The 11,480-nt window shown below is 43.6% G+C and overlaps 2 protein-coding genes across 16 annotated transcripts in view; one reads left to right on the top strand and one right to left on the bottom strand.

Moving 5' to 3' along the window:
• The window catches only part of LOC134480843 (large ribosomal subunit protein eL21-like), a 1,068,210-nt gene that overhangs the window by 625,085 nt on the left and 431,645 nt on the right, over window positions 1-11,480 (top strand). The gene's annotated exons all lie outside the window — the stretch shown is intronic.
• The window catches only part of Bcas3 (BCAS3, microtubule associated cell migration factor), a 459,409-nt gene that overhangs the window by 119,199 nt on the left and 328,730 nt on the right, over window positions 1-11,480 (bottom strand). Inside the window, exon 24 of one of the 15 annotated variants that reach the window (XR_010055215.1) lies at window positions 7-11,480. This exon is cut by the window's right edge and continues 18,394 nt beyond it. The exons of the other annotated variants lie outside the window; for them this stretch is intronic. The gene's annotated coding sequence lies outside the window, so the exon portion shown is untranslated. The remainder of the gene's footprint in view (window positions 1-6) is intronic. 15 annotated transcript variants of the gene reach the window in all.

The following is an 11,480-nucleotide window of genomic DNA, read 5'->3' as shown; positions in this document are numbered from 1 at the left end:
GTTTACCTCAAAGACAGCAGCATGGATACAGATCAGTTTTTCCGGCCACGCTAGCGGCACGGCTCAGTCCCAGACTTCCTACACGGAACAATTTGGACAGGTTACTCAACTCTGACCTCCCCCACCCCAACTTCCTTTTCTTTAACACGTCAAGGTTTAGCCTTGGACTGAGTCCCCACCAAACATGCCACAGAGCCTAAGATCTGCCCACTAGCCCCCAGTGCATGGCAGGAGTCAGGGGAGGCAGACAGAGTCCTTTTGCTTTTGTTTTCAACAACACCTTGAGATGAAGAAACAAGAGGTAGCTTTAGGATCCCTTGGGAGCTGAGTTTTTTTAAGGGCTAGGTTAAAGCTCTTCATCTGCACACAGGCGGGCACAGAAGACCCCCATAACTTCAGTTTGGGCACATAAAATTCTCTACTAAAGAGAACAGCCCATTGACACCAGATGGTCTGGGGACACCTTTTTAAAACAAGCAATGTTATATAGATCAATAATATTTGATTAAATACTTCCTTGTAGTCTTTCAGGCTCCACCGAGAAAGGTGAATGGCAAATTAGAAACACCACCGAGTGGGAAGTAGATCAGCCGCATCCTGTTGCTTCTTTATACATCCAAATGTCTGCTCAAAACGGAGTCTCATAAATCCAGGTTACCTCGGAATTCTTACACGCAAGTGTTGGAATTTACCATCATGTGCCATCAGGTCAAACTTAGTATCTCTTTCTTCTAAATGCCCAGTGGTTAAGAGCACTTGTTGCTCTTGCAAGAGGACCAGCACCCACATGGTGGCTCACAACTGTCTGTAACTCCCACTCCTCGGGATCTGACACCCTCTCCTGGACTGCACAGGAACTGCATTCATAACAAACACCCATGCACTCAGATGTACACAAACACATAAAGTGAGTTGGTTTCTTTCTTTTTTTTTTTTTTTAAAGATTTATTTATTTATTATATATAAGTACACTGTAGCTGTCTTCAGATACACCAGAAGAGGGCATCGGATCTCTTTACAGATGGTTGTGAGCCACCATGTGGTTGCTGGGAATTGAACTCATGACCTCTGGAAGAGCAGTCAGGTGCTCTTAACCTCTGAGCCATCTCTCCAGCCCCGTGAGTTGGTTTCTTTTTTTTTTTTTTTTTTCATTTTTACTGGAAGAATGAGTGAAGGATCTGACAATGAGGTACTTTCCCACACTGTTCTTGGATGAGGTAATTTTTAATAACTCCTAGTCACTGTGTCTCCAAACTCATTCACTTACCCACACCATCTTTTGAGACTGAAAGGGTTCCTCTATTACTTCCCACCTTACCCCACTGAAACCTAATTTCTTTGTCTTTTAGTTAATACCTTTCAAAAGACTGGCACAGACTCTAAAGCTGGAGTATGTGCTTGTTAACAATGACATTAAACGGTATCAACAAAGGAATTTTAAGTATCTTCAACTTCCTTCTATTTGCCTTTATATTTTTCCTATAACAAATGTGACTTGGGAGGAAAACATGGCTTTTAAATGCTCTGGGTTTGAAGTTACTGTGTAACTGAGGATGGCCTTGAGCTCCTTACCTGCCTGCCTCCGACTCCCAGGGCTGGGACTGCAGGCATGTACCACATATCACCATGACCAGCACATGGGATGCTGAAGCTCAAAACCAAGAATCCCTGCACACTGGGCCAGCATCCCCCAGCTGAACCACATTCTCATCCTTTTTTTTTTTTTTCCTTTCTGGAGCTGGGGACCGAACTCAGGGCCTTGCCCTTGCTAGGCAAATGCTCTATCACTGAGCTAAATCCCCAACCCCACAGTCTCATCCTTGACATACTCTTTTGGGGTTGGGGGTTGAAGCAAACAGTGAACCGTCATCTCCTAGCTCTCCACACAGTGAGCAATTATTCCTTTCAGTTTTTGAAGTTTCAGGCAGTGGATGAAATGGTTCAGGTAAAGGAAAACCCTAAAGATCACACCAATGATGCTCACTCTAGTCAGAAAGTATCCGAGGTTTCGTTGTTGCTGTGTATGCGGGAATTTTATGTCAATTTGACACTAGCTGTAGTCACTTTAGAGGAGGGAACCCCAATTGAGACAACATCTCTGTACAATGGTATAACAGGCAGGCAAGCCTGTGGACATTTTCTTAATTAGTGATTGAAGGGGGAGGGCCAAGCCCATTGTGGGTGGGGCCATGCCTGGGCTGGTGGTCCTGGTTCTATAAGAAAGCAGGCTGGGCAAGCCATGGAGAGCAAGCCAGTAAGTCACACCCTCCATAGCGCCTGCATCAGCCCCTGCTTCCAGTTCCTGCCCTCTCTTCCTTCGGTGGTAACTACAGTGAGGAAGCATAAGCCAAGTGACTCTTTTCTGTAAGCCAGCTCCAATTAAATGCTGTCCTTGTAAGAGCTGCTTTTGTCTGGTGTTTTGTCACAGCAATAGTAACACTATATTTGTGTTTTGCTTGTGTTACTGGAAATGCAGCCCAGCACCCTGAGCTGCACCCTGAGATCTGAGTCTGCAGTTTCTTGAGATGGAACTATGTTGTCCAAGTCTGTGTGACAAACTGAATGGACATCAGAATAGAGGACTCAGAATCTGGGTCTGGGCTTCTTCTCTGAGAGGAGTTTCATGGAAAATCTTTTTTTTTTTTTTTTTTTTTTGGTTCTTTTTTTCGGAGCTGGGGACCGAACCCAGGGCCTTGCGCTTCCTAGGTAAGCGCTCTAACCACTGAGCTAAATCCCCAGCCCCGGAAAATCATTTTTATCTACTGTTAAGTTTAGGGAGAAACTGAAACAGGTAACTTGGGATAAAAGATATAAGATTATAATTTAATTTCTTAGTAAGAATGAAATTGGGTCAGGTATGCCTTTAATCCTAGCACTAGGGAGGCAGTGGTAGGCAGATGTCTTTGAGTTTGAGGCCTGTCTGGTCTACACAGTAAGTTTCTGACCGAAAAAGAAATTAAAACTCTTATTATGTACCATGTACAAAACCCTCCTTTAACACAGGGCCTGAAAAGGTAAAAGTTATAGGAAAACCAGAAGAGGCAGTGGGGCTGGCCTTGGCAATGGCTGTTGGATGGCCGTGCAGTGGAAGAGGCAACAGGAGCAGCAGCCAGGACAAAGGAAGTGTAGCAAAGCCCTGGAGCTTTCAGAGTGCAGCTTCTATGGACACCAGCCTGTTGTCTTGTGAAGGCTTTCCTTCCGTGAACAGACACCATGACCAAGGCAAGTCTTACAAAAGACAACATCTAACTGGGCTGACTTACAGGTTCAGAAGCTCAGTGCAGAATCATCAAGGTAGGAACATGGCCGAATCCAGGCAGGTATGGTACAGGAGGAGCTGAGAGTTCTGCATCTTCATCTGAAGGCTGCTGGTGGAAGACTAACTTCCAGGCAGCTATGGTGAGGGTCTTAAAGCCCACACCCACAGTGACACACCTACTCCAACAGGGCCCCACCTCCTAATAGTGCCACTCCCTGAGCCAAGCATATGCAAACTACCACACTTGTTTAGGACATGTTCTTAACATAGTTACAAGTGTGTAAGTTACCTTCGACTACAGGTCTGTACCACCACATTCGGATTGGTTTGATTCTGTAATTCTACACTCTGAAGTGGGAGGATGGTGAGCTTAAGGCCAGCCTGGACTACACAGTGAAGGTCAGCCTGGACTACATAGTGAAACCCAGCTTAAAAAAAAGAGAAACTGGCCAATAAGTGTTGGGACGGGGTCCAAGGATGGATTCGTGAAAGGTCAATTCTTAGTGCTTGTGATAAGGTTACAGGAAAACAAGAGTCTTGTGACCTCAGTTTCTTCAAATGACAGAAGTGTTCTTAGACTGTGTTTCCGTGCTCCTCAGGTGTCTTGGAGAAGAGTGGGTTTCCGGCAGCTGGTATTCCTCATATCCTTGTGACTGCAGACAGTGTGAACTCATGAGCCTACTCAGCTGACCTTTTGTAATCCTCTGGGTATAAATTGTCTGATGTTCTGAATAAGGTGTCTATTGTATGAGACTTTAGTCATTTTTAGCAACCCTCATCCCAGGTTCACAAAGGAAATAGATAAGTACTAAAGTGTGCTCCACATCACTAATCAGGAGAACTCCGATCCAAACACCGTCCCTGCTCTTACCTCACCGGTGATAGCTATTACAACACATGCACAAGTGACTGCGCATAGGAAAGGGACGCAGTGGAGCTGTGAGTGGCAACGTGAGCTGGTGAACTGATGTGAAAACAGTATAGGGCACCTTAGCTTTTTTTCAAATTAAAAATCTAGTAACTCTACTTCTGGGTACCTATCAAAAAACAACAGAGATCTGGGTTTTGGTGAGAGACCTGTCTTCCTGCCCTCAGCCTAGCATTTGTCACAGTCATCAGAACACAGAGGCAAATTGAACACCTATTTACAAAGGATAATGGATAATGAAAATATAATACACAGATCCAATGAGACATCCATCTCAAAAAAAGAGAGAAATATTTCCAGTTATGACAAACTGGATGTAAGGTAAATGAAACGAAGTGAGCTAGTTACAGAAGGCGACTCCTACCTGATTCCAGTACATAATAAACCTAAAATCTACATGGTGATTACTTGGAACCTTTAGGAGATTAGATTAGATTAGATTAGGAGGCATTATTCATGGGGCACAAAACTTTGTCTATGAAAGATGATTAAGCCATGAAGATGTGGAAACACACACACACACAGGGAGAGAGAGAAAAAGAGAGAGAGAGAGAGAGAGAGAGAGAGAGAGAGACACTTCAGACAACTGTGCTATAGCATGCCCCACTTTTACCTTATATCTGATGTGCTCTGCTCTTATAGAAACAATTGCTTAATTATAGAAATTTTTAAAAATGTTTTCCTCCATCATTCTTTTACATACAAGTACAAATTAATCTGTCTTTGGACTATGTTATGTTAGAACATTCATTTTTTTTTCTTTCTTTCTTTTTTTTTTTTTTTTTTTCGGAGCTGGGGACCGAACCCAGGGCCTTGCGCTTGCTAGGCAAGCGCTCTACCACTAAGCTAAATCCCCAACCCCATAGAACATTCATTTTTAAGTAGTGAATATTTTCATTTTAAAATGGAAATTTTAAAAATTAAGGTGTTGAATTGAGTTGAATTAAAAAATTATTGAATTATAGATTAGAAACAGAAACTCTAATGTTACCAGAAGGTTTAAAGCATTTAAAATTGTTTAAAATGGCCCTGTAGAGTGAGAGAGAGAGAGAGAGAGAGAGAGAGAGAGAGAGAGAGAGAGAGTGTGTGTGTGTGTGTGTGTGTGTGTGTGTGTGTATGATATTTATTAGAACAGCTTACAGGCTGTGGTACAGCTAGTCCAACTATGGCTGTCTATCTATTGGCCAACAATTCAGTAGTCCTTTGGGCCAGGAAGTTGGGTGCCTCAGCTGGTCTTCAGTAGATGTAGGAATCCCCAAAAAGCAGGCTCTAATGCTAGTGAAGGAATGGACTTGCTAGTGAGAGTGAGAGCAGGCAAGCCGAGAGAAAGACAGCTTCCTTCTTCCACGGCCTTGGAAGCTGCCAGCAGAAGGTGTGGCCTAGATTAAACGGCTTCTATCTCAAAAATCCAGAGTAGACATTGGTCTTTCTAATTCAAATGATTTAATTAAGAAAAAAAAAAATCCCTGGGGCCGTAGCACTGGCTGCTCTTCCAGAGGACCTGGGTTCAGTCCCCAGTACTAACATGACAGCTCACACCTGTCCATTACTCCAGTTCCAGGGCTTCTAACATCATTACACAGACACACATGAAGGCAAAACACCAGTGAACATAAAATAAGAATAAATTATATACTAAAAAAAAATTCTTCACAGGTGCACCTAGCCATTTGGGTTTTAGTTAATTCCAGATTGTAATCAAGTGGACAATCAAGATTAGCCATCACAGGGCCTAAATTGAGTCCTGCCATTCTGTACATGGAACAGCATTCTCAGTATTATAAAATTAAAATATTGATGAACTCTGAAAAAATGTTGGGTATACTTGATATTCTTTAGTATCACATATTCAGGCAAGAGTCAATTGTTTTATAAGATTAAAAAGCAATCCATCTAATTCATATGGGAATTTGATGAAAACATTTTAAGATATAGTCACTTGTATTCCAGGCTGGCCTCAAACAGCCCTGAACTTCTGATTCTCCTGTACCCACAGCTTCAGCCTTACAGGTGTGCACCAAGTTTTGTGTGGACTAACAACCAACCCCAGAGCCAGTCACACAAAGCAAACACTCTAGCATGGCTACTTCCCTCAGGCTTCTTTCATCTTTAATAAATTATAAAATTTACATAAACTAAAGAATCACTGGGTGTACATTTACTGCTAAACTCATCAAGTTATATACATTAAAAATCTACAACTCATCAGGTACAGTAGAGCATGCCTTTCATCCCAGCACTCAGGAGGCAGAGGGACACAGACCCCTGTGAATTCCAGGCCAGACTGTTTTACACAGCAAGTTCTAGTCTACGCAGAGCTGGGTAGCAAGAGCCTGTCTGGAAGATGCCCTCCAAATCTCTGCACAAAAGAAAAAAAGAAAGAAAGAAAGAGAAGGAAAGAAAAAAAACCTGTCTTAATAAAGTAGTAGAGATTTAAAAATAAAAAGTTTGGCCTAAAGATTCTTTTCTGAAGATATTATTAGTTACCATTCTGTTGCTGTGATAAAACTCCATGCCCAAAAGCAATTTAAGAAGAAGAGATTTTATTTTGGCTTATGGTTCCAAAGGGACAAGTTCATCACAGTGGGGAGGCATGACAACAGCAAGGGGCAGACATAATGTCAGGAGAGGGAAGCTGAGAGACCACATGCTTAACCACAAGAGAATTCTGGAAGTGCAATGGACTTTAAGCTCTTCGAGCCCACCAACAGTGATGCATTCCTCCAGCTAGCCTGCTTCTCTCCAAACGGCATCACTAATCAGGGACTAAGTGTTCAAATGCCGGAGCCTATGGGAACATTCTCTTTCAAACCACCACAGAAGAAACAGAGGCTAAAACTAGAAACTGAGGGCAAAGCAATACGCTCTGCGAGAAAAAAGTAGAAGTATAGATCTTAAACTGACTGTCTATTTCTTGTTGTTGTTGTTGTAGTCGTTGTTGTTTTCCGAGACAGCGTTTGTCTGTGTAACCCTGGCTGTCCTGGAACTCTCAAAGATCCACCTGCTTCTGCCTCCCAAGTGCCAAGATTAAAAGGCTGGGCCACCACTGCCCAGCAGGCTCGTTGACTATAACATTTCCTCCACATTAACGAACAGTTGGCTGCTGCTGCTGGCTACAATTTACATTGTAGCAGAAAACAAGTAGACAGGTTGGTCCTGGGCTCCTGACTTCTTGGCTCACCTCCTAAGTAACACAAACGACCTCATCCAACCCAAGTCCATACATCTTCCTTCTCCTCCTCCTTGCTTTTTTTCCTTTCTTATATCCTGAGTGCTGAGACGACCAATGTGTGGCACCACCTGGCACTAAAAAGCTTAAAGAACAGCAGCTCAAATGTGTTCCTTTCAGTGTCACGGTGCAGTGAAAAGCCTATGGATTTGAGTCTCTAGAACCCAGCTTCAAAGTCTGTTCCTACTATGTATCCTCTACAGGTCAGCCTTCTTTTTTTTTTAAAGATTTTTTTTTTAAGGATTTATTTATTATATACAAGTACACTGTAGCTGTCTTCAGACATACCAGAAGAGGGCATTAGACCCCATTACAGATGGTTGTGAGCCACCATGTGGTTGCTGGGATTTGAACTCAGGGCCTCTGGAAGAGCAGTCGGGTGCTCTTAACCACTGAGCCATTTCTCCAGTCCCCAGGTCAGCCTTCTTATCTATGAAACAAAAACATTATTCTGTCTGGCAGGATTACTGTGAAAATAAGAAACTACACACTAGAGGAGCCTCACATGTATGCGTGCCTGCCTGCGTGTGTGCGTGCATGTGTGTCTCACCCAGATGGCATTCTTACCTACCCCCAAATATCAGGAGAATGTGAACCCCGAGCGAAACATACTTTCCAAAAAATATTTAAGATGCAAGGAAAAGGCGTCTAGGGCTGTGAACTTTCAACACAGCAATGATGTTGCCCACACCTGAGTGTTCTCTTAAAGAAACATTTTCACATTTAAAAGGTCAAGTTGTAAAGCCATTTGATTAAAATAGTAATAAAAGAGTAAACATTAACCCACACCCCTCCCTTGGTCTTTACTATTCCAAGTGTATCACCCCTAGAGAAAGTTGTACCTTAAGACATTTTAGGATTATCTTGATTAAAATCTTTGAGTTCTTAATTTTAAGTAGGAAAAAGCTAATCTCTGAAAGCCAAGTTTAATACTTTTAGCATGATCGAGATCTTAACAGTTGCATGTTATCCTCTGCTACTCCTGAGTGAGGTGCTGAAACATGATCACCAGAGGGAACCAAGTCCTTTCTGTGTTAATCTTCCAGCCACTGATAACAGAGAGATGATCAACATCAGACGGGGAAAGTAACTCATCCTTAGACTACCACACTCCACCAACACTGCAGGACAAAGAGAGATGCTCCCTGCACTTGTAATAGCATCTCTGAGGGGCTCGGAGCTATCGCCTAAGAGCTTTGTGGACTAAGTAAAACCAGTATCCCAAACCTGGAAACCTGTAGAGTTCCAGAAGCTCACAACCAGGCTTCCCTCGAGGGTAAATGGGCATCTTCAATGGGGCTTCCATGGAAGTGAAGATCTGTGCTCTAAACTCCACATGCAGAGAGCTGTCCTCTCAGCTGATCAAAGATGGTGGTGCCGGTTGGCTTGTGCCTTCACTTCACAAAACGGAATGGAGAAAATCAGCTCGGAAGAACTGTACCCCCACCATGCCTACTGTTCAGAGGAGAAGCTGACTTGGAGGTACACTAGTTTGCTTCAATTGTGAAAAAAAAATACCGATAAAAATTTAAAATCTTAGGTTTCCAAGCATTTGGATTTCTTATTTGCGTGTCTGGACTCTGCAATATCCATTTTGATTTTGCTATTTCTAGCCCATAAAGCCGTCACGGGAGCTTGGCCTCGGGGCCCTGAGAGGAAATCTGGCTTCCACCTCTGGGACACACGTCTCAGTGCTTAAGTCTCCCTGACCCTGCCAATCACCCCTCCCAGAAGCCACAGCCTGGCTTACAATAACAGAGTATATCAAAGAAGACAGGAAAGAAAACAAGACAGTGGCAAGGTCAAGAGAGGACAAGAACACGGTGCTGATACCCCACGGAAACTGGGAAGCAGAGAGCCATACACTAACGGCATCAGATGTATTTCCCAGAAAAGGCAACCCTGCCGTAAAGACCGATACCCTGCCAAAATCAGCTCTTACTGCGTTAAAATCTCTGTGGGAAGTAACTCTAAGACCAGACTGTGACAGAGTCAGTCAAAGGGAAGTACTGTTCCCAGAATCGCTTTGCATCCCACAAGTTTAAACCAGTGCAGGGTGGCAACTGTCCTGCCCATGTCTTCTCCAGTGTGGCGATCTCCCATGCACAGAAATCCTCTCAGAATCGCCATTCTACACGGAGGCCTCTGCATGAAAGCATGCCTAGTCCATGCTATACTTTGATCACAAAGTCAGCAGGATTAAAGAGGAGAGCCTGGTCCTGAGAAGCTGGGAGGGATTTGAAGTTTAAAACACCACTCTTGTTGTATGGAATTGGGAAAGTCACTAGGTTTCTTTGAGTCTCTCAGAATTATTTTGAGAATTTAATGTCCTGGCATATGGTATGTTCCCAATATATGTTTATTAAAGACAGCTATATCAAAAAAAAAAAAAAAAAAAACTTGGATGGCCGCTTCTTCCTTTACCAGGGCAGTTCTCTTCTGAACCCCTGACCTACTCTCTCACACTGTATTTCCTGCCTCAGTCCCTTTGCTCTTGCTTGCTCTGCATAAAATCTCCTCTGGTCCCACCTTCGAAGGTTGGTCCTACTTTCCATCCATAGTGGCTCAAACACTCATCTCCATCGCCGTGACACTAAATGACTCTTACGATTTCTAAAGTAATTTTTGTTGAAGGGAAGGTCTCACTATGTCACCCTCACTGGCCTAGAACTTGCTGTGCAGATCAGGTTGGCTTCAAACTCAATACCTGCCTGCCTCTGCCTCCCAAGGGCTAAGGTTAAAGTAGTACGCCACCATTGTCCAGTTTTTGTAAGCTTTTTACAGTTGGTTATTTTATGACATCTATTGTGGCCATTCACATAAAACAGAGTACCCAGCACGAAGCATCCTCAGTTATAGCACTTAATAAAGCAGTTATGGACTAGAAGAATATCAACTTCTTTCTCTAGTATAAAATCCACCTTCTGACAGAGCAGCAGCAAACAACTGCTGGTCATCACCTCAGGCACCGCAGGATGGGGAAGTGGCCAGGAGTCCAAACTAAGATAGTTGGCACGCTGCTCTTTGCACCCAAGGAGTTAAATGGAGTCCTGGGGAGATAAAAATCTCTGGTTTTACTGTTTAGTGAGGCTGCCTGACAAATGAAGATCCAGCTGCAATTGGAACATTCCAAGCTCGCAAGGCGCCAAGTTTTACTAACTATAATTTAACTGGTCCGACTGCTGCAGTCCAAATTCTTGTTTGGATAATCAGCCTTTGTTTGAATACGCTCACAAACAGCACAGGCTAGCATTAGCCTCTGAGCATGTCATGTGAGCTGATTACCCCAGCTCGCAGTAGCAGAAACTCATACACAGAGGAGGATTATTTTCCTGGTATTACTGTTAGCTAACATATAATCAGTACCCCCACCCCAGTCTACATCTCTCTTCCACAGCCTTCACCAACCAACCAACCAACCTCTCCCCCCACCAACCAAACCCCCCTCTTCTCTCTCTCTCTCTCTGTCTTCAAAAGTCTTTCAAGTTCAAGCAAAGTTGAAGGGTGAAAAGGTCAAGAAAGTTTCGTGGCTGTGGCTGCTTAGAGAGAGGTAGGCTGAGCCAGGGTCTTGCACTCAACATCCACTAAAAGCTCAAGACTCTCATATTTCACTGTATTCCGCAGTACACGGGCGCCTTGACACAATCTGTTTGGAATGAAATTAAGCCCTTGTTAATAAATTTTAACATAATAGAATAACTCCACCTGCCAAACCATCACATCCGTGCACGAGCAACTCAAGTGGCTTAACTCATTTGTCAAAAATGCCAAATTCTCCAACTTGTCCATTTCAGACAAAAGATACTCATTCGGGACCAGGGCAGCCCGCCTGTCTGCAATCCATTGGCTATAAATACTGGAGAAAGACTGGAAATCCTGCACCTATTCTGTCTTCCAGCCTTTACCCAGCCAGTCATAGAGCCTGGAGGAGCCAACACATCTGAAGTGCCTGGGACAGAGCAGGGCTGACCTAGAAAACACTGTATTCCTTCTCGGTGGGAAGTTTGGAGTCAGACATGTGGCGTTCACAATCAGTGTGAACGCTGTTGGCTGGTCAACACCAC

Source organism: Rattus norvegicus, chromosome 10 (genome assembly GCF_036323735.1).
Source record: "Rattus norvegicus strain BN/NHsdMcwi chromosome 10, GRCr8, whole genome shotgun sequence".
Taxonomy (NCBI): domain Eukaryota; kingdom Metazoa; phylum Chordata; class Mammalia; order Rodentia; family Muridae; genus Rattus; species Rattus norvegicus.
This window is presented reverse-complemented; position numbering and strand designations above follow the sequence as displayed.